The sequence below is a fragment of the Pteronotus mesoamericanus genome, unplaced genomic scaffold (assembly GCF_021234165.1).
Source record: "Pteronotus mesoamericanus isolate MK-2021 breed Mesoamerican mustached bat unplaced genomic scaffold, CSHL_Meso_final scaffold_533, whole genome shotgun sequence".
NCBI classification, from domain to species: Eukaryota; Metazoa; Chordata; class Mammalia; order Chiroptera; family Mormoopidae; genus Pteronotus; species Pteronotus mesoamericanus.
In genome coordinates, this window is record NW_026555320.1 from 2,845,458 (window position 1) to 2,865,116 (window position 19,659).

General features: G+C 53.7%; 1 long non-coding RNA gene across 1 annotated transcript in view; it reads right to left on the reverse strand.

Annotated features, from left to right (window-relative positions):
- The window catches only part of LOC129087721 (uncharacterized), a 37,288-nt gene extending 18,982 nt beyond the window's left edge, over positions 1-18,306 (reverse strand). The window contains exon 1 of the long non-coding RNA XR_008530922.1: positions 18,233-18,306. This is a non-coding gene — a long non-coding RNA (uncharacterized LOC129087721). The remainder of the gene's footprint in view (positions 1-18,232) is intronic.
- Between the last annotated feature and the right edge of the window lie 1,353 nt (positions 18,307-19,659).

A 19,659-nucleotide genomic window follows, 5' to 3' on the forward strand; every position in this document is an offset into this window, starting at 1 on the left:
TTCCTGTCTGGCGCGGCTGTGGCTGCAGCTGCAGCGGGAGCTGTGCTCCAAGGGCATGGAGGTGGCGGGCGCCGCATAGCCAGCGGAGCCTGGCTCACCCTGACGATGCAGTGATGAGACTGGCGCTGAACGACCCACACCTGGGCGCAGAACCACGCAGCTCTATACTGCCCCGGGACCAGGGAAGGGGTGAGGCGGGCGGGACCACAGGAAGGGGTGAGGCGGGCGGGCGGCAGGGGTCAGAGAGTTCCTTGAAGACAGAGGCTTGTCTTGCCCTTCTGCGCCCACGGGCCTGGCACTGCCTCCAGGAGCTACCGCACCGTGGTGGGGCACATGGGCTCTGGGCTGGAGCTCAGCGGGCAAGCTGGCTCCATTTTGCTGTGCTGGGTGACCTTGGGCAGGTTATGCACCGTGTGGCCTGGGTTTCCTCATTTGTGGAAATGAGGACGATTAGACTGACATCACAAGAATGAGACGACCAGGGAGCCAGGAGAAAGGCCCGCAGCTTGGGCGGAAAAGGCAGCAGACCCTGAAGGGCAGGGTGAGGGTGAGGCCAGCCAAGGCAGGAAGGGGAGGGCTGCGGAGAAGCTTCGGGACAACAGGCCCAGACTGCTTGCGTCTGCAAAGGTCAGGCTAAGCTTTCACTTTTGCCCTTCTCACCTGGTGCTCCTTGCAGCCCCAAGGACAGATGGGTGGTGTTATAACATCAGAAGACACCAGACCATCTGTGCAAAGGGACAGATCTGATTGCCCATTGCGTGCTTCCCCAAGAATCAGACTCAGGGTTGAGTGCGGGCATTCCCTGAAGGCTCCTGAGCAGAGAACGGAGGGCAGGGAGCTGGAGGCTGAGGCCAGTAAGGAAGCGGGAGATAAGGACTGCAGATAAGAGCGGGAACTAGGTCAGTGGCAGTGAGGTGGAACAAGGGGCTGCCTGACGTGCGGAGGGACGGGGCGGAGTCAGAGGAGACAGGTTGTGACCAGGACTCGGGGGGAGAATGAAGGCGCCTTGGACAAAAAAGGTGGTGGCACTCAAGGGACAAAAAGAAAGGGTGGGGCAGCGTTCCGGCCTGATCCTGCAGCCTGACGACAGCCAGCGAGGACCAAGGCCGGGTCCAGTGCCTGTCTGAGCGTCCCGGCAGCGGAAAGAGGGCTCACTCCTCGGCATTCCATCTCGAGGCCCTGCAGCCACATGCCAGGCCCATCACAGGCCTCGTCCAGGCGACTGCTGACGTCCTGCGTGTGGCAGAGCAGGGTGGGAAGCTGACCCCAGGCCAAGCCTGGTCCTATGCTTCCTGACCCCGAGTGCAACTGGGAAACCAGCCGTGCACAGGAGACGGCATGTAGTAGCCCCTCCAGTAGGTGACCAGTCCACAACTACTGGCCGGCTCCCTTGTGCTGGGGACTCCACACCGGGCGCCGGAGCAAAAGGAGCAAGCAGGCACCTGGTGCTCACAGGCCAGGGCGGGGACTCGGCCTCAGCCGGGGCTCAGGATTCCAGGCGAATGCACACACACGGGCCTGCTGGAAAAGGCTCATTTTCCGGACAATCCATAGTTCTTCAGGTTCTCAAGGGAGCAGCGACACAGAGGAGGAAAGATGTCAACAGCAGGGTGGTGCGGGGGTAGGCCTCAGGGGGAGCCTTCGGGTGGCACAGGAGGTGTCTGGAGAGGCTCTCCAAGGCAAGAATCCCAATTCTGCCCTTATAGACAGAGCAGGAGCGGGCCGGGAGGGGCAGCAGAGGGAACAGCTAGCACTGCAAGTGTGCCCCAGCTTGAAAGGTCACACCGAGGTCCTTCACACACAACGAGCCGGGACCAGTTCCTCTGAGCAGCCAGGCAAGGCTCCAAACTCCCATGGGGCCATTCTCATAGCGGGTGGGGAGTGTGCAGTGGTGTGGAGGCAGCTGGGTGACATGCCTGGACAGGTAGGCAGCAGGTAATCACAACCCCATGCTAGCCGGTTGCGGGACCTTGGGCAAACTGCAGGACCCTCAGAGGCTGGCTCTGCTCCGGTTGGCGTGGGGCTGGTGCTGCTTCAGCGGGGCCTTGAGGATTAAACAAGGTAACCTGAGTCCACTGCGTGGTGCAGAACCCCATGCGGCACCCACCATGGGGAACAGTGGCCTCCTGGGTGTTCAGAGCCCTGATGTCCACCAGCAATGGGCCTAACTTTAACCCTAACCCCTGACCCTTGTGGCACCTTTCTGGAAATTAGATGTTCTCTGTTTCCACCCCACCCCCTGCCTTAAAGCCCCCAAAACCCAAGAAAGCAGACACCCCACTAACTTCCAGGACCCACAGGAGAATTTACAGGCACCCAGGGTGCAAGGCCCAGACCCAGGCTGGGCAACGGGAGGCCGGCCCATAACGGTGAGGCCAACTGGCAGAGAAAACGACCTGCATCACACATGGGGATGGAACGTATGTACCATCCATTTCTGGTAGGATTTTGTTACTTTTTGCCAAGTTTCTACAGGTGACAAACTTTTGGGTTTTAAAAATGAGGCCCAAATTAAGAATGACCTATCAGATTCCCTCAGGGATGAGCAACCAGAGGCCCCAGGCTGGAGAAAGGAGCACCACATCTGGGAGGCTTTCCCCCAGGGGCCTTCACTCTGCCCCCTCCGAACGCTCCACGGCTTTGAGAGGTGGCCGGCGGGTTTCCACGCTTTCCCCTGTACCGGCTGAAGGCGACGCCCGCTTCTGGCGGAGGGCACTCTTCCCAGGCAGGTCCTCTGATGGGAACGGTCCCAAGCATTTGATGTCAGCTGGATCTGCCTTCCCTCAATTTTGCTTTCACATATCTTCCCTCCCAGATCAGAAGCTCCACAAGTCTGTCCACCGCTGCTCCCAGCACATGGCACACAGGTGCAGTGGACGCACAGCGAATGGATGAATGAATAAACTCACCCCCACCCCACCCCTCGGCGGGGCAGGGTTCACAGGCAAATTCCCTCCCACGGACAAGGTTCTCCGCCCACCTTGCCGAGCCTCCGAGCAGCACCCGAGCATCGGGTATCACCAAGCTGGCCTCATGGACCCAGAGGCCAGGCTCAACGACACCTAAAGCACGTCTCCCCGGGCCAGACCCCAGCCTCTTCCCATCGGCTCGGGGACACAGACAGCAGGGGTCCCAGTTCCCACTGCCCCACACACAGCTCTTTCTGCCACACACATCTGCTCATTCACCCGAGGCTGCCTGTTCTACCCTCCCGTCAAACAATGACCTTTTTCTGTAACATGAGGGCAAAATCCCAACCACGCCCCCTCCTGAGGAGTGTGGTAGGACCAACTCTGACGAGGCTCCTTAAAAGTCACTTCCCAGTAGGAGGGGAGCTCTGGGGAGGGCTGAACACTCCCCAGGGTGGTCATTCATCTCTGCAAAATACAAGTCCTGACAGTATGCCAGGCAATTAATTATTTGTTAACTAAAGTCATCGGTATTATGCAATTAATTATTATGGGAATCTGGTAAGGTCAGCACTACTTCCTCCTTCTACAGATGAAAGAAACGCAGGTGCAGCTCAGTAACCCACCCAGACTCACACAGCTCGGGCTTGTCAGGGCCCACGGGTGAGGGCCTCCGGCCTCGGCTGCTCCCCATCCAGCGCTCCGCTCCAGCCCGAGGCCCACTCCCTCTCCAAACACACAGGCGGCCTCCCTAGTATTTAACAGCACCTCAGCATCACATCACAGCTGACGTCTTTTCCTTGTGACATTTCAGAGGGACATGACCAAGCTACCAGGAGCCCCAAATGTGCTCATTTCTGGGCTAAGAACGCCCATCCCAGAAAAGCATCACAAGGAGACAAAGAGCAACACATGCAGCGGTGTCCCCGGTGGCTCCCCTGCACAGGGGGAGAGGGAACTGGGAGGTGAGGCGGGTCGGCTGCTCTGCAAGCAGCCAAGTGGCCACTGAACTAGCAGGCTGGCGGGCAGCACCGTGACACAGGCGCACAGGACCTCGGGGGGCACACCCGCAACCGTGAGCTCAACCCCAGCCAGGGGCTCACACAGCACAACCGTGGAGAGTCTCTTGTCCACTTCCTTTAATTCTGTAGTCAAAATGACTTAAGAACAAAAGCGACTACAGGAACCCACTGCCTGGGACTCACTGTCTGGATGTTACACCCCATCCCGCCCTTCCCCAACAAGAAAGCAGGAAACCACGGCTGGCCCCCATGCCCGGCACAGCCCAGGCGAGGTCCCAGGACTCTTCTCAGGTTGAAAAAAACACACAAAAAACCCAAACCCAGCACTGCCAGAGGGGGAGGGGAGAGGAGGGCGGACAGACCTGTACACACCAGGTCCCTCTGCAGCCCCAACGGGGCCCAGGGGCTAAGCCAGAAGCTGCACTGCAGGTTGAGCGCCCTCCAATCAGGCCAAACGTCTCCCCCATTCTGAGAGAACATTTCAGTTAAGAAATTAACTGACGGCGAACATGAGGTAACACCCCCACCCTCTCAGCAGCCCCACCACTTCCCTTTTCTTGGAGGTAAAACGCCCCCTCTGCCACAAAGCCCGACTCACAACCGCCAGGACTTCCTCTCCTGGGAAGGTGGGAGGAGGAGGGAGTGGATCATGAAAGCAAATGTCCAGGCAGGAGGCAGCCTGGTGGAGCACTGGGGGGTGGCCCGCAAGCCCTCGCCCATCCCCTCGCAGGAGGCAGCCCGAGCCAGAGCAGGGAGGCCCAGCTGGTCGGCTCTGGGGACTGGAACAGCCACCCAGAATCGCTGACCCGGAGGGCGCGCAGCTGGTGTCTGACCTTCTCCAGGCCACCGGTCAGAGGAGCAACTGGCTCCCCTGAGCACAGGAACCCGGCAAGCAGGTGGGATTCGGAGGCTGAGCCCCTGAACCCGGAGGCCTCTTTGTTGTGGGTTCATCATCCTTGAGTCCAATGGAAAAAGCAAGCGAGGGCCTGAATACCCCAGGGAGTGGCCCCTCAAGGGACACCCTTCCCCCTCCCACACGCACCCTGGGCACACAAGCCTGTTCACACCAGTTCTGGGTTCCCCCAAACAGTTCCCCAAGAGCTGCCAAGAGGACCACAGCAGGGCTCCGGTTAGCCATGTCACTTGTGACCAATGAAAAGGAGCAGCTCCTTTCCATGTGGACAGATGTCAAAGTGCCCCCAGTCCATGTGTTAACAATAGATTTTGGGAACTTAATTGCCTTTTGCGGGGGAGGGGTGGGAACAGAGGGAGAAAGAAAGGAAGAGAAACATGGATGTGCAAGTAACATGGATCGGCTGCCTCTTGCATGCCCCAAACCAGGGACCTGGCCCACACTCCAGGCATGTGCCTGACTAGGAATCGAACCGGTGACCTTTCAGTTTGCAGGATGTCACCCAACCCTCTGACCCACCCCAGTCAGGGCGAAATTTAACGGTCTTAACACACGTCCCTCAGTGAAGTGCACCCTGCTGGTGTGGCTGTAGCCAGCAGGCCTGAAGCCCCAGGGCCCTTCCTAAAGGGCAAGTCTGCTTCCCCTGGGAAACACCTCAGCCTAGCCAGCTCCCCAGGCCACGGGCCCATCCGGGATCTTCGTTTCTCCATCCGCACATTTCCTCAGCGTCTCTGGGCCTCGTCATCCAGCAGACAGAAAGGTGACTAAGACACCGGCTGCTGCCCCCAGGCAGCCCCAAGGCAGGAGGAGCAGAAAGGGCCCAGGTGGGTGGGCAGCCCCACTCAGCCTGGCTAAGGGGAGTGCCCTGATGTGACCAGCTGCAGCAGCAGAGGTGACACCTGAGCCCACCGGAGGGCAGGGCGAGCAGTCTGGCCCTGCAGGGAAGTGGGAACCTTCCACTCCCCGTGCAACCAGGGAGGGCAGGGCAGGGCGTGCTGGAGAGGCTGGGAGGAGCGGTGGAGCCCAGCTGGCCAGCCGGGCGTGGCACACTGGTGTGGTGGGCAAGAGGGGAAGGCCCACCTGGGCCCCAGACTTTAGTTCCCAAGCGCTGAGAAGCCAGCATTAAGGCAGACGACAGGCAGGGACGTGGCGACAATGTGATGAGCGTGTTTTTTTATGAAGAGCACTCAGAAAGTGGCAGAAAGCAAAGGGCAAGGGTCACTGGTTGAGGCCACTGAAAATAACAGGCTGGAGAGGTGATCAAGAGAGCCACCTTCTTACCTCAAGGACAGCAGCCAGCAGCTGCCTGTGAGTCTGTCTGGAGGGACAGTCCCCTCCATGTAGCTGCACAGTGCCACGGAGTGCTCCCAAAGCTGCCCACACTTCACTCGTGCACACAGAACCACTGGCCACACAACCACCCTGGGGTCAGGTCTTATCGGCCGACCTGGACAACGAGGTTCAGAGCTCAGGGACTTACCCAAGGCTCACTTCTCATAACAAACGGGTCAGCATTTAAACTGAGGCTTTCCGATTGCGTCACGCTCCCAGACCTCCAGCACACACACACAGTCCCGAGGCTTGCGTGAGCTTTCTGCACAGTAGCCAGAGTGTGACTGAGTCCATTCTTACCAAATGAGAAAAGTAAGAAAACCACAAATTGTTAGGGCTGCAGAGGCCTCAAATACCAGCCAGGGGCCCTGGGAACATGGTATAAACAGACCGACCCAGTCAGGATCTTCCAGGGTAAGTAAGGCTGGATGCCACTGGCAGCAGTTGTGAGTAAACTGAGGGAAGAGAAGCGGCATTTGTGCGGGGGTGTTATGTGACCCTTTTCGGAGGTGGGTGGGGGAGTGGGCATCAGCTGGGCAGTGGAACGCCGTGGGCCTCACGCTGAGGGTGCAGGGGGAGCGTCAGGCTCCGCTGTGGTCGCCCCACATGGCTGACGCTTCCTGAAGAGGACTCCCCCGCCGTCGCAGGGGCTCCTGGTGTAACACCCTCTGCGGCCCCGGGCACGCGCCTTCTCAGCCTTTCCGCTTCAGGGTAAGAAACAATCTCAATGTTCCAGGAGCCCGCCCTCCCCGGCGTCCTGTTTCCACCATTTCGACCACATGGCCAACTGAGGAGCCCCCGGGTGAGAGCTCACCTGTCCTCCAGAGGCTGGCGGGCAGGGGGCAGGGAGTGACCCGTGTGAGGCCACACCAGGCTGCCTGGGGGCCTGCTGTCCTCAGCAGGGTGGGCTCTGGACACAGAGCCCTCCTGATGAGCAGAAACACAGAGCAGTCTGTCACACAACGCACACGTCCTGAGGGCCGCAGGAGACTCAGGGAAGCGGGCAGCACGAGGAGGGCAAGAGCCTGTGCTGACCTGTAGGTCTCTGGACCTCACGCTGAACGGCCTGTCCACTTCACCGTGGTGCCTGAAGCCGTACAGGGAGGTGGCTGGAACCTGAGTTCCCAAGTCACGCTGTGGGCTGCCCAGTGCCTGGGCCCCACCCTTATGCTTGGCCTTCGGGGAGAAAGAGCTCATCCAACCCACAGGGAGGCCCTGGGGTGCCAGCAGGCAAAGGCTCTGGCGCCCACTGTGCAAAGGGAGAGGCCGGCTCCGAACGGGTGGTCTGCGGACTTGGTCCCAGCATCCCCCCCGCCCCGCCCAAGTCCATCACAAAGGCCAAGCGCTGAAACGAGCCAGTCAGGGAGCTCACAGGCCTGGGGTCCACCTTCCCATCCTTCCATCCTACACAGGCCCCAACGCGGGCACCCAAGCCAGGAAAGCACGCGCAAGTCTGTTCCCAGGCCAGAGGGGCTCACGGCCGCTGCTCCTGGGGAACGAGAAGCCTTGGACCAGCTGCCTCTCTGAGTGTCACAGCTGGAGGAGGTGTCCAGGCAAGACAGCTGTCTCCTCTCTAGTGTGATCTCCAAGTGACGAACTCCTAATTAAAACCAAACCTAAACGCCAAGTCAGCACTGGCACAGTTATTTGCAGGGGAATATTGCTTAAACAAGCTCTTTTCATCCTCACCTCCACGCATTTCCTTTGGAAACGCAGCGTGTCTTTTTTTAAGCACGTGCTGAGCGGAAAGGCTGAGAAGGCGCGTGCCCGGGGCCGCAGAGGGTGTTACACCAGGAGCCCCTGCGACGGCGGGGGAGTCCTCTTCAGGAAGCGTCAGCCATGTGGGGCGACCACAGCGGAGCCTGACGCTCCCCCTGCACCCTCAGCGTGAGGCCCACGGCGTTCCACTGCTCAGCTGATGCCCACTCCCCCACCCACCTCCGAAAAGGGTCACATAACACCCCCGCACAAATGCCACTTCTCTTCCCTCAGTTTACTCACAACTGCTGCCAGTGGCATCCAGAGGAAGACCTAGCCCTTGCCCTTGAGCTGCCCTCAGTTTAGAAAGTCAGACCCTACACGTATGCAGAGAGCACGGGTCCAAGTCAGAAAAGGCTAGCCACAGTGCATGTGCGGAGGGCCCTGGGGGTTCCTCAGATGGTCCCCCACATTCGGACCACCCCCAACCGGCCTGCTCTACTCCTGCTCCTTCTGTTCCCTGCCTCGAGGGCAGCTGTCACCCACCAGGCCCTCTACCCCATCCCTCGGCAGGTATTTTCTCAGCACCAGCGGCACAGAGCCTGAATGGGGGCAGGACCCCTCAGCCAGCCAGCGAGAGGAGGCCGGGACAGTGCATCCCCGCTGGGTTCCAAAGCTCCCTCCTCCGTGCAGCCTGCGTCCAGCAACTCCCAGCCACAGCAGCACGCTCTATCACAGCGGCCAGGGCGCTCCCTTCTGGCCCCAGGGACCAGCACTCACTCCCACTCCCTGAGACTCCTGCGCTCAGTCTGGAAAGTTCTGCTCTCACTGGATCCCCTCCTCTCCCAAGTACCAAGCAGGTGCTTTCTTCAGGATTCAAATTACCCTGCAAGAATTCTAGTGGTACCATGCCCTGAATATTGTGTTTGGTGGGGGGAGGGAGGCTGTCCTTGAAAGGACAAATATTTTCTGCTCTGGCCACACACTTTCTGCAGACAGAGCAGCTCTTCAGAGCTCTGAGTCCAAACCGCCCTGTTGCTCTTCAGAGCTGAGTCCAAACCGCCCTGCTGCTCGGCTCTTGCTCCCCACAGGGCGTCGTTACCACAGCAACCTTTTCCCCTCGGGATTCTCAAGAGTACAAGCTGTAGCTTCCCTCTATGACAAAACAGAGAGAGGCCAGGCAGCTGGGAGCCGGGAGCTGGGGCGCAGGGAAGGGCCCTTGAGGGAAGGAGGGCTGGACCTGAAGCTCGCCTCGGTCCAGCACAGAGAGAGCCTGAGGGCCGGCGTCTTAATCCCCAGTGCACGTGAACGATGGACCGATAAACTTTTACTAAAAATGTCACATGCTTGGGGCGTGACTACCCACCAAGGCCTGCCTGGTTAGGAACTTATGATCAGATCGCCCTGTGAGGATGCTTTCTGAAGACCCCTTTTTCATCCATCCCCCGCAACTCTCTCTCTCTCTCTCTCTCTCTCTCTCTCTCTCTCTCTCTCTCTCTCTCTCTCTCTTCCCTGAAACAGCTGACCAAGCTCACCTACTCCCCGTCCTGCACAAACCCGCTCCCGTCCTCGCCCGGCTTCTTCCAGCACCACTGGCCCCCTATCCTCTGCGATCTTCCTGCGATCTTCCTAAACGGCTGCACAGCTGCATGGCAGGTCTCCAGCCACAGAGCATCTTTACCTTGGCTGGCTTAGCTCTGTGCCCTGGGCCCTCATCTCGACCCAGCGCCTCAAATCTCCCCCACCAGCACCCCCAGGTCCAGACGCCTGCCGGCCGGCCGCTCCCCATGCAGAGGCCAAACCGTCCCCGCAGGCTTACAACGACCCACCAAGCCAGACTCGGGGCTTCCCCTTCAAAACCACTCTGCACGTCTCCTCTCAGAAACAGGCGCCACCACCGCCCTGCTCGCTCGCCTCCCCCAGAGCCCACCCATCAGGATGCCCAGGAGCCCTGTGCGCAGCTGCCTCCTGCCTGGGCTGACGCAGCAGCCTCCCTCCTCCACACGCGGGTGGGGCAGCGCACCCGGTCTCCGGTCTCCGAGGGCTCCCCTGCCCCTCATGGTGTGAGGCCCAGCCTCGCGGGTCCGGCCCCCCCCAGGCCCTCTCTACTCTTAACCCACCTTCGCCGATCTAATCCTGCCACCCAGAGTCTTTCTGCCCCTCAAACAAGCCAAGCTAGCCTCTGCTCAGCAAGGAATGCTCTGTCCTAGATCCTGGCGACCCCTCTGCCATTCCCCATCCCCCGCCCTGTCCCACTGCCCACAGAGAGACCTTGTCACGTGCGGCAGCTGCACGGCCCACCCCCAGCACCCACATACCCCCATCCTAGCCCTCCCAAGTTCTCATTACCTTCCCTGTTCCCATGCACACTGTCTAGTTGCCCCTCCTGCGGAAGCCCCTTGAGGCAAGGAGGTGGCCTTGCTCACCCAGGGCCTGGCACACAGCGGGTGCTCAACAAAGGCTTGCTTGGTGGCTGGCTGCAGAGTCCCTGCAGTGAGGAAGGGTGACCAGTGAGTGCTCCAGGGAAGGGAGGTGCTCTACTTCTGGTGACAGAATGTCAGGAGACTGATCAGAGATTTCAAAAAAAAAAAAAAAAAAAAAACGAATCATCTGGGGAACTTTAAAAATGCAAGGATTTCTAGGCTCTACACCAAGATCTACACCCAAGACAGAAGATCTGAAATGGAGCCAGAGACTGCAAACTGTGTCCCCAGGTGACCAGAGGCACAGGAAGATCTAAGAACCTCACTGATCAGCCCCGGCTGGTGTGGCTCAGTGGATGGAGCGCCGGCCTGCAAACTGAAAGGCTGCCGGTTCAATTCCCAGTCAGGGCACATGCCTGGGTTGTGGGCTGAGTCCCCAGCTGGGGGCGTGTGAGAGGCAACCAATCCATGGTTTCTCTCCCTCTCTTCCCTTCTCTCTAAAAATAAACAAAATCTTTTTAAAAAATCCTAAAACAAACAAGTTAAGACCCTCATCGGGACGACCCGATGCCAACTTCCAACACTGGCTCATCAACAGGCGCCTGTGCCAGGAGCCCCAACCCTCTACCCACAAGGCTCGCCCTCTCACTGGCTCCAAGGGCTCAGGGTCTGAGCATGGCTGGGGACGAGAAGTCAATCTCTGGAAGAACAGGGACTACACACCCCATCTTGGCTGGCTCACAAATCCACTTTCTCAGTAATCTAATACTTCACACTAAAAAGAAATTCCACCTTCAAAGAATCAGGACTCTGCTGAGTGAAGCCAGGGGACCAAGAGGATGCTTCCAATGGAAACAGCTCCAATGGAAACAGCTCCACCCACTGTCACCCAAGAGAGAGGGCCAAGGGACCCACTTTCATGAGTTTAGGGAGAGACATAGTTCTTTCAGGCTGGAGAGAGCAAGTCCTCCAGAGATGTACTGTCCAATGAGGCAGCCATTAGTCAAATGTGGCTGTTTAGATGTAAATTAATTAAAATGGAAAGAAATTAAAATCAATAAAACGTTATGTTAGCCACATTTTAAGGGCTTAAGAGCTCTGTGGCTCATGGCTACGGTACTCAGACAGCGTAGATTACACAGAATACCGCCATCACTGCACCAAGTCCTACTGAACAGAGGACTCTCCAGAGCCAGGTGAGAAACAGGAACTGCTCCCTGGCCAGGTAGCTCAGAGCACCGTCCCAATAGACCAAGGGAGTGGGTTCGATACCTGGTTAGGACACATACAACTATCAACCAATGAATGCATAAATAAGTGGAACAACAAATGGATGTTTCTCTCTCCAAAAAAAAAAATCAATTTTTTAAAAAAAGAATCTGCATTACAAACAAAAACACAAACCAGGAGCCGCTGCTGAACCTGCAAGGTGACAGCCAGACTTTGGACCTGAAGTCACACGCAGCCCCCGAGGGGCTAGCCTCCTGACCAACCAGTCTGCCTCAGCCTCAGGGCAGAAGGAGAGCACAGTTCAGGCCAATGCTCAGGAAACCCAACAACCAAGGACATGCATTTGCGCCAAATTCATTACCTTTCGGAGTCTCCATCTGGCTGCTGAGGAATGTCAGAGGAGGAGGAAGGGACCTCACGCTGCCCTAGTGGTCAGCACCACAGAGATATGCCAGAGAGCTTCGTCCGCTCAGCCTTGAACTGTTCGCTCCCACCCAGCTCAGAGCATCTGGATGAGCACCAAGAAGTGAGGTTCAAACGCATACAGAAAAGTGTGCCCAGGCCAGCCGCCCTCCCAGCCGGAAGCCCGGGCTCCTGCAGGGCCTGGCCGCCCGTGCGCCCAGCAGCACTTTCAGACCTCACCCCTGCCCAGGTCACTGCCAGCTGCTTGCCATCAAACCCTCTGGAGCACTGTCCCCTCTCTGTGCCCGTGAACGTTCCCACCCGCTGCCCAGGAACACTCCTTTACAGCTACCTCAATCCCCTCTTCCTGGTCCCACCCAGCACGGCCCAGCTCAAGTTCCACTGTCTTCCCATGAAGTGTCCCCAGGCCCAGCCTGACTTTCCCAGGAATGAACCCCAGCAGCACAGCCTCATGTCGTATGTGGTCCTCCCACCGGTCAACCTGGCTGGCTGACCTAGAGGACTCTGCTTTGGGAGTACCGCTCCCTTGCAGAGTCCCGCGCCCCCAGGGTGCTGATGGGCTGGAAGCCAGGAGTCACTTCTGCTTCAGGACCTTGGGCACCTCAGCACCTCCGCCCCTCTTTCTCTGACCCATGAATCAGTCCTGCCAGGTGGGCTAAAAGGAAGCGCTTTGTAGAACTGCTTAACTTCATGGGCACAACCAAGGTGTTTTTTACTGAACATATGGAAAGCTTATGACCCTAATTTTGTCTCCATTTGTCACAATCTCAGGAATGATTCCTCCATAATATCACTAAATTATGAGTTTATATTCTCGTGGTGGGGAGAGGAAGATAACAGCATAAGGGAAATCAACCCCATGCCTGAATTCTACCGGTAAGCCCACCAAAATGCCAATGGCAGCAGCATTAGTCACAATAGCCAAAAGGTGTCCATCAACAGGTAAATGGATAAACAAAATGTGGTATGTACAAATAATGAAGTATTATTTAGCCTTAAACCCAAGGAATGAAATTGTTACATGCTAGAACATGGATGAACCTTGAAAACTTAAGCTCAGTGAAATGAGCTAGTCACAAAAGGACAAATGTTGTATGATTCCACCTACATCTTAGAACAGGCAAAGCCAGAGACAGAAAGTAGACCAGAGGTTTGAAGAGGCGGGGTAAGAGAGGAATGGGGAGTTATTGCTTAGTGGGCACAGAGTTTCTGTTTGAGGTGATAAAGTGTTGGAAATAGGGGTGATGACTGTGTAAAATTGTGAATATACTTAATGCCACTGAGAAATGGCTAAATGGCAAGTTTTATGTCACATATATTTTACCATAATTAAAGTAAGTACAAAAGGATTTGCGTCCTGGCCGATGGCTCAGTAGATTGGAGCATCATCCCGTACACCAAAAGGTTGCAGGTTCGATTCCCAGTCAGGGCACGTGCCCAGGTTGTGGGTTTGGTCCCTGGTCAGGGTGCACACGGGAGGCAGATCAATGTTTCTCTCTCTCATATCGATGTCTCTCTTTCTCTAAAAGCAATTAAACATATTCCCAGGGGAAGACTTAAAAAAATAAATAAAAGAAGAAATTGTGGCAAATAAACCTACACCTGTCCTCGCCTGGGGGAAAGAGGGCCAGAATTTGAATCCAAAGGGGATTAAGGCACGTACACAGGGCAGCTTGTACTTGGGGCCTATACTCTTTTACCACTACTTTTTTTTTTTGAGCAGGTAATTTACAAAACCTAAAGGGTATCAGGAAGCGTAAAGCAAAATTTCTCAAGCCACCTCCTCCCGGCACCTAGGCAACCAGTCCAAGTCAGTGCAGAAAGAGAGTCACTACCCGTTCTCATGGTCCCTTCCAACCCTAACACTCACCTGGCATACCTCTTAATTATGTGACCTTGGGCAAACCACTTCACTTTCATTGGTCTCAGTGCTTTCACCTATAAATTAACCCTCCTTTTTTTTTTTTTTTTTTTTTTTACCGTTAACCACATTAAATCTGAAAATGCTGTTGTCTTTAAAAAAGAAAAGTTGCCCTGGCTGGTGTGGCTCAGTGGACTGAGTGCCGGCCTGTGAACCAAAGGGTTGCTGGTTCAATTCCCAGTCAGGGCACATGCCTGGGTTGTGGGCCAGGTCCCCAGTAGGGGACCTGCAAGAGGTCACCTGTTGATGTTTCTCTCCCTCTCTTTCTCCCTCCTTACCCCTCTCTCTAAAAGTAAATAAATAAAATCTTTAAAAAGAAAGACAAACTGTTAAGAGCCACAGAGATTACCAGGGACACTACGCACTCCCCATCTCTCTTTCCCTCTTCCCTTTCCGCCACAGCACCATCTCCATCTAACACTGGGTACATCTGCTTGATTACCTTCTCTCCAGCTAAATGGAAGCTGGCTGGGGCAGCAACTCCTGACTGCTTTGTTCACTTACTGCTAGACTTCCTGAATGACTGGTGCACAGTAGGTGCTCAGTATACATCTGCAGAAAAAATGAAGTACCAGCTCCAAGGACCCATTTTGAACCAAGCCACACACTTTATCACCTGCTACTAATCCACCATTGATACCACAGCCTGGTAACTAAAGAGTCAAGAACATATTCAAACTTCTCTTCCTCAGCAGGGAAAGGACTAGATAGAGGGGGAAATTTAGGAGCTCCTGGAGAGAAAAGGCACTCCAGGAAAGGAAAAAGCTTCCAATGGAATCAAGAATGTGGCTTCACGTTAATTCTTGTTTCTTAAGAAGAATGGAAGGAAACTCCAAAGGCCAGTGACCTCTCAGTTCTAAGAGAGAAGGCATGTGATTTCCGAATACACATTTTTCAGAAGTGAGTTCATGGCCAAGAGCTTTCTGAAGCTAGAACTGTGAAGGTTAAACCCAATTACAGTAGCAATCAGTATGCCAACAATGCTAACACAGAAGAAATGGAAAAATTCCTTGATAATTACTGAAACTGATTCATAAAAGAAATTAAAAAATTTAATAAACATATAATTAATAAGGAGACTGAATAAGTTATCAAAAACTTACCAAAGACGAAAAGCCCAGGGCCAAATGGCTTCTCTGGTAAATTCTACCAAACATTTAAAATTAACGCCAATCCTTCTGAAACTCTTCAAAAAAAGGGAAGGGGGAACACTTTGTAACTCATTCTGTGAGGTCAGCATTACCCTGATTCCAAAGCCAAGACACTACAAGAAAACGACAGACCTGTATCCCTCCTGAGCATGGATGCAAAATCCTCAATAAAATACTAGCAAACCGAGCTCAGCAGATTAAGATTTATACACCTTGACCAAGTGGAATTTATTCCTGGAATGCAAGGATGGTTCAACAGACAACATTCAATCAATTCGATACAATAACAGAAAGAGGGGAAAAAACTACATGCTCATCTCAGTTGATGAAGTATTTGACAAAATTCAACTTCCTTTCACAATAAAAATTCAGTAAACTAGAAATAGAAGAAAACTTCCTCAACACAACAAAAGCCATATTTGAAGAACCCATTTGTGAACATCACACTCAATGGTGAAAGACTGAAAGCATTTCCCTGAGGGCAGAAAGAAAAAAATGTCTGCTTTCACCACTTCTACTCAACATGTTACTGAAACTTCTGGCAAGAGCAATAGGGCAAGAGAAAGAAATAAAAGGCATCTCAATTGGAACAGAAGCAGCAAAAGTATCTCTGTTCACAGATAACATGTTTTTATATGCAGAAAACCCAAAAAAGCCCACAAAAAACTGTCAGAACTAATAAATGAATTCAGCAAAGTTCCAAGATATAAAGTCAACAGAAAAAAAAATCAGTTGCATTTCTATACACTATGAACAATATGAAAAGGGAATTAAGAAAACAGTCCCATTTACAACAGCACAAAAAAGAATAAAATACTCGGGAATAAATTTAACCAAGGAGGCCTTCTACAGTGAAAACTAGAGAACACTGTTGAAAGAAGTTGAAGACTCAAGTAAATTAAAAGACATCCAATGTTCATGGATTGGAAGACTTAAATATTGTTAAGATGGCAAACACTACCCAAAACAAGCAACAAATTCAATGCAATGCCTATCAAAATTTCAATGGTTTTGTTTTTTTTTTTTTTTTTTTTGCAGGAACAGAAAATCCACCCTGAAATTCACGTGGAATCTCGAGGGATCCTAAGAAGCCAAGATAATCTTGAAAGAGAACTAAGTTGAAGGACAAACACTTCTGACTTCAAAACTTACTACAAAGCTACAGTAATCAAAAAACAATGTGCTACTGGAATAAGGAAAGACATACAGACCCCTAAAAGCATCTCGCACATATGGTCAAATGATTTTCAACAAGGGTGCCAAAACCATTTAAAAGGGAAAGGACAGTCTTCTCAACAATTGATAAGGGGAAAGCCAGATATTCACATGTAAAAGAATGTATTAGACCCTTACATTATACCATACACAAAAATTAACTCAGAATGGATCAAAGAACAAAACATAAGAACTAAAACTATTTAACTCTTAGAGGAAAACACAGGAGAAATCTTCGTGGTCTTGGATTTGACAATGGTTCATTAGGTATGACACCAAGAGTGAGATCATCAAAAGGAAAAGACAGATAAACTGAACTTCACCAAAATTAAAAACTTTGTGCATCAAAGCACATTATCAGGAAAGTGAAAAGACAATCTTGGGAGTGGGAGAAAATATTTGCAAATCACGTATTTGATAAGGAGTTAATACAGAATACATTACGAACTCCTACGATTCGACAACAACACAAGCCCAACTGAAGAATGGGCAAAGGACCTGAATAGACATTTATCTGAAGATTCACAAATGGCCACAGCTGCACAAGATGTTCAATATCACTAACCATTATGGAAATATAAATCAAAACCACAATGTGATACCACTTCACACCCATTAGGATGGCTATAATCAACAAAGCAGAAAATAACAGGTATTAACAAAGATGTGGAGAAATTGGAATGTAAAATGATGAGACCCTAAGGATGTGGGCGCCATCTTGTCCTTTGTATCGATCTCAAACCCAGTCCCAATAACCTGGGCCCTAAACCCAAGCCAACCATACAGGTTGACTAGCGCAGCTGCTGGAAGGGTGAAGGCTGAGCTTCCTGAGGCCAGGCGGCTAGTGGGGTAACTGCCTGGAAGTGCTGACAAGCTGCCAACAAAAGCAGATGCCAATCTGGCAAGCTTTCACTACCCCTGCCTTGGCTTTCCCCAAGAACCTCGGCCAGCCATGCAAAAAGTAAACAGGGGCCAAACGGACTAGCCCGACCCGCCTGATTTTTTTCGAGTTGGAAAGTGGAGTCCCTGTTTCTCCTTATCCCTCGCAGGTCTAGATATTTAATGTGCTTTGTATTTTGTAGAGTTGAGAACAGGGGTTTTGTCCATCCAACAAGAGCAGAACCAACAACCTCCACCCCTCGATAGTCTCTAGGGCCCTTTCATACAGATTATCCTGTTAGATCTCAAAATAGCCCAATGAGGATGAGTGTCTAAGGGTTGTTAACCTCTACTCCAGACATGAAGAAACCGGGGCTTACAGCGATGAAGCAATTTGTCCCCAGGTCCCACTGTCCCAAGGGAAAGGGCCAGGGTTTGCACATAAGTAGTGAACGTCAGGGTTCTCTTTCCTCTCGATTACTTCGACAAGATGAACAGAGTAGAAATAGAATCAGACCATTCTGGTGTCAAACAAGAGCAAGAAAAAAAAATGCTCAGAAGTATAGCAACTAATAGGCTTAAGGCGGTCCATCCCAGGTAAGTAGGCTGGGAAAGAGCTAAGCGCCCTCCTCTTTCCCTGAGATCCACGCTGACCTAAAAATGGATCTTTCACTTTGGATTCTTGTACTCAACGACTCCGGCTGGGCGCCCTGAGGAGGGTCTGCCAGACTCTTGGAATTTCACCAGGGTTCCAAGTGGGCGGGAGGCTGGGTCATGGGGAAACGGAAGAGACAGCGTGTTCAGACGCGAACCTATTCTGACTAAACCAACCGGCACCTAAAACGGTAAATGGCTCTAGAGACCTCCGAGGAAAACACCCAGCAAGAACCAAACTGTCTACGGCGACTGACCACTGCCCTGCTGCCCACGCGCTTAAGAGCCCAGCGCGCGCCAGCACCAGGTTTGGTGGGCGGGCGCCGGCTCCCCACGCATGCTCCAGTCGCGCGCGCATGCGCCTCCTCGGCAGTTGCCATTCCTAGGAGTCCCCAGCCCCCTCCTCCTTGTTAATCCGAACGCAGGCTACCTCAGCCACGGCCTTCACTCCGCATTACTCACCTTGCGCCCGGTTTTCTCTCGAAGGGCCTTCAGCCGTTCCTTTCGCCGCAACGCTTCCTCCTCTAGCCTGCCCACACCGGCCGCAATAGCAGCCATCTTGCCCGACGACCCCCTCCTCTTCTCTTGTTTTCCACCACGCAGGTCCAATGAGTAGATGACTCTTACAGCCAATCCAGGGACGAAAATGAGAGAGCAGGAAGTCCTGAAAGCCAATCAATGTTGAGTTGCTATAGGAGGGCACGCCCTCTTCCTCTCCTGCAACTTGCCTAGCCGGTAGGAGGCGGGCAAAGCTGTAAGGCTTGATGCGTCCAACGCCAATCAGTGAGAAAGCAGCAAGTGGAATAGACCTGAGTGAAGGAGGATAGAGCGCGTCGATCGCTCTGGTATTGCCTAAGTGCTAACCAAAGCTCGCTCCAAGCTGGCCACTTGGAATGAGCTGACCCAACCTTTGTCCACTTGTTCTAATTCTTCAAGGCTCTAATGCCTTCAAGAGAAGCCTTTTCTCACTCGCCACTCCGACCTCAACCTAGTAAGAGGTCTACCTCTCCCTTGGTGTCCACCTATCAGTGACTCCTTGGATATCCATGGGTCCCAAGGCTCTTCTGTGTCCACTCTCGGCTCAGACAAAGGCTGCGCAGTGCAACACTTGCCTGGATGGCCATTTCCATTCGGGCTCATAGGTGATCCCCTCCCTCCTCCAACATCTCTGGAGTGGCAAAGTACCCAGGGTCAGCCTACCTCACCTGCAGAGGAGCATTCCCCAATATGGGCCCAGTGGGTCTCAAGGAACCTCTAGAGCCTAGTTCCCGAGAACTAAGCTGACAGTTGGTTTGGCCTCAGCCACACCAGTTGGCCACCATGTGCTCTGCTCTCCAGCAGGAACTGCCAGGGTCTTCTTTCCTGTATTGATCAGCATCCCCTGACAACCAAGACACCCCTTTGGCTGGTCAAGATCTCCTGACAGCATGTTGGGGTCCCCAAAGCCCCATCTCCTTCCACCTGGGAAGACAAAGGCCCCTTTGCCTCACACTTTCATCCTGCTCCCCCCAAACGACCTTCCTGACCTTTCTAACCGGGGTCTTTTGGTACTCTATCCCCTGCATCAGGTGGGTAACCTGCTGGGGCCTGGTATAAATGCAGCAGATACTTAGGAAATGTCAGCTCAGTGGTAGGATGGATGGGGCAGGAGAAAAGGCCAGAGTGGAAGGGTTGCCTAAGAAGCCAGAAGGACAGAACAGAATGGGGATGGGGACAAAGTCTGTCTTCCCAAGGTCTGGGGGGCTCCAGGCTGGTCAAGTCCTACAACTGGTCAAGCCCTACCACCTCTCTGAGGCCCACAAACTTCTCCCCAGCGCCAACAAAGGACCTGACCCCTGCCCAACACCAGGGGGTCCCCTCACGTCCCAGGCCAGCTGGAAAGGTGGGTC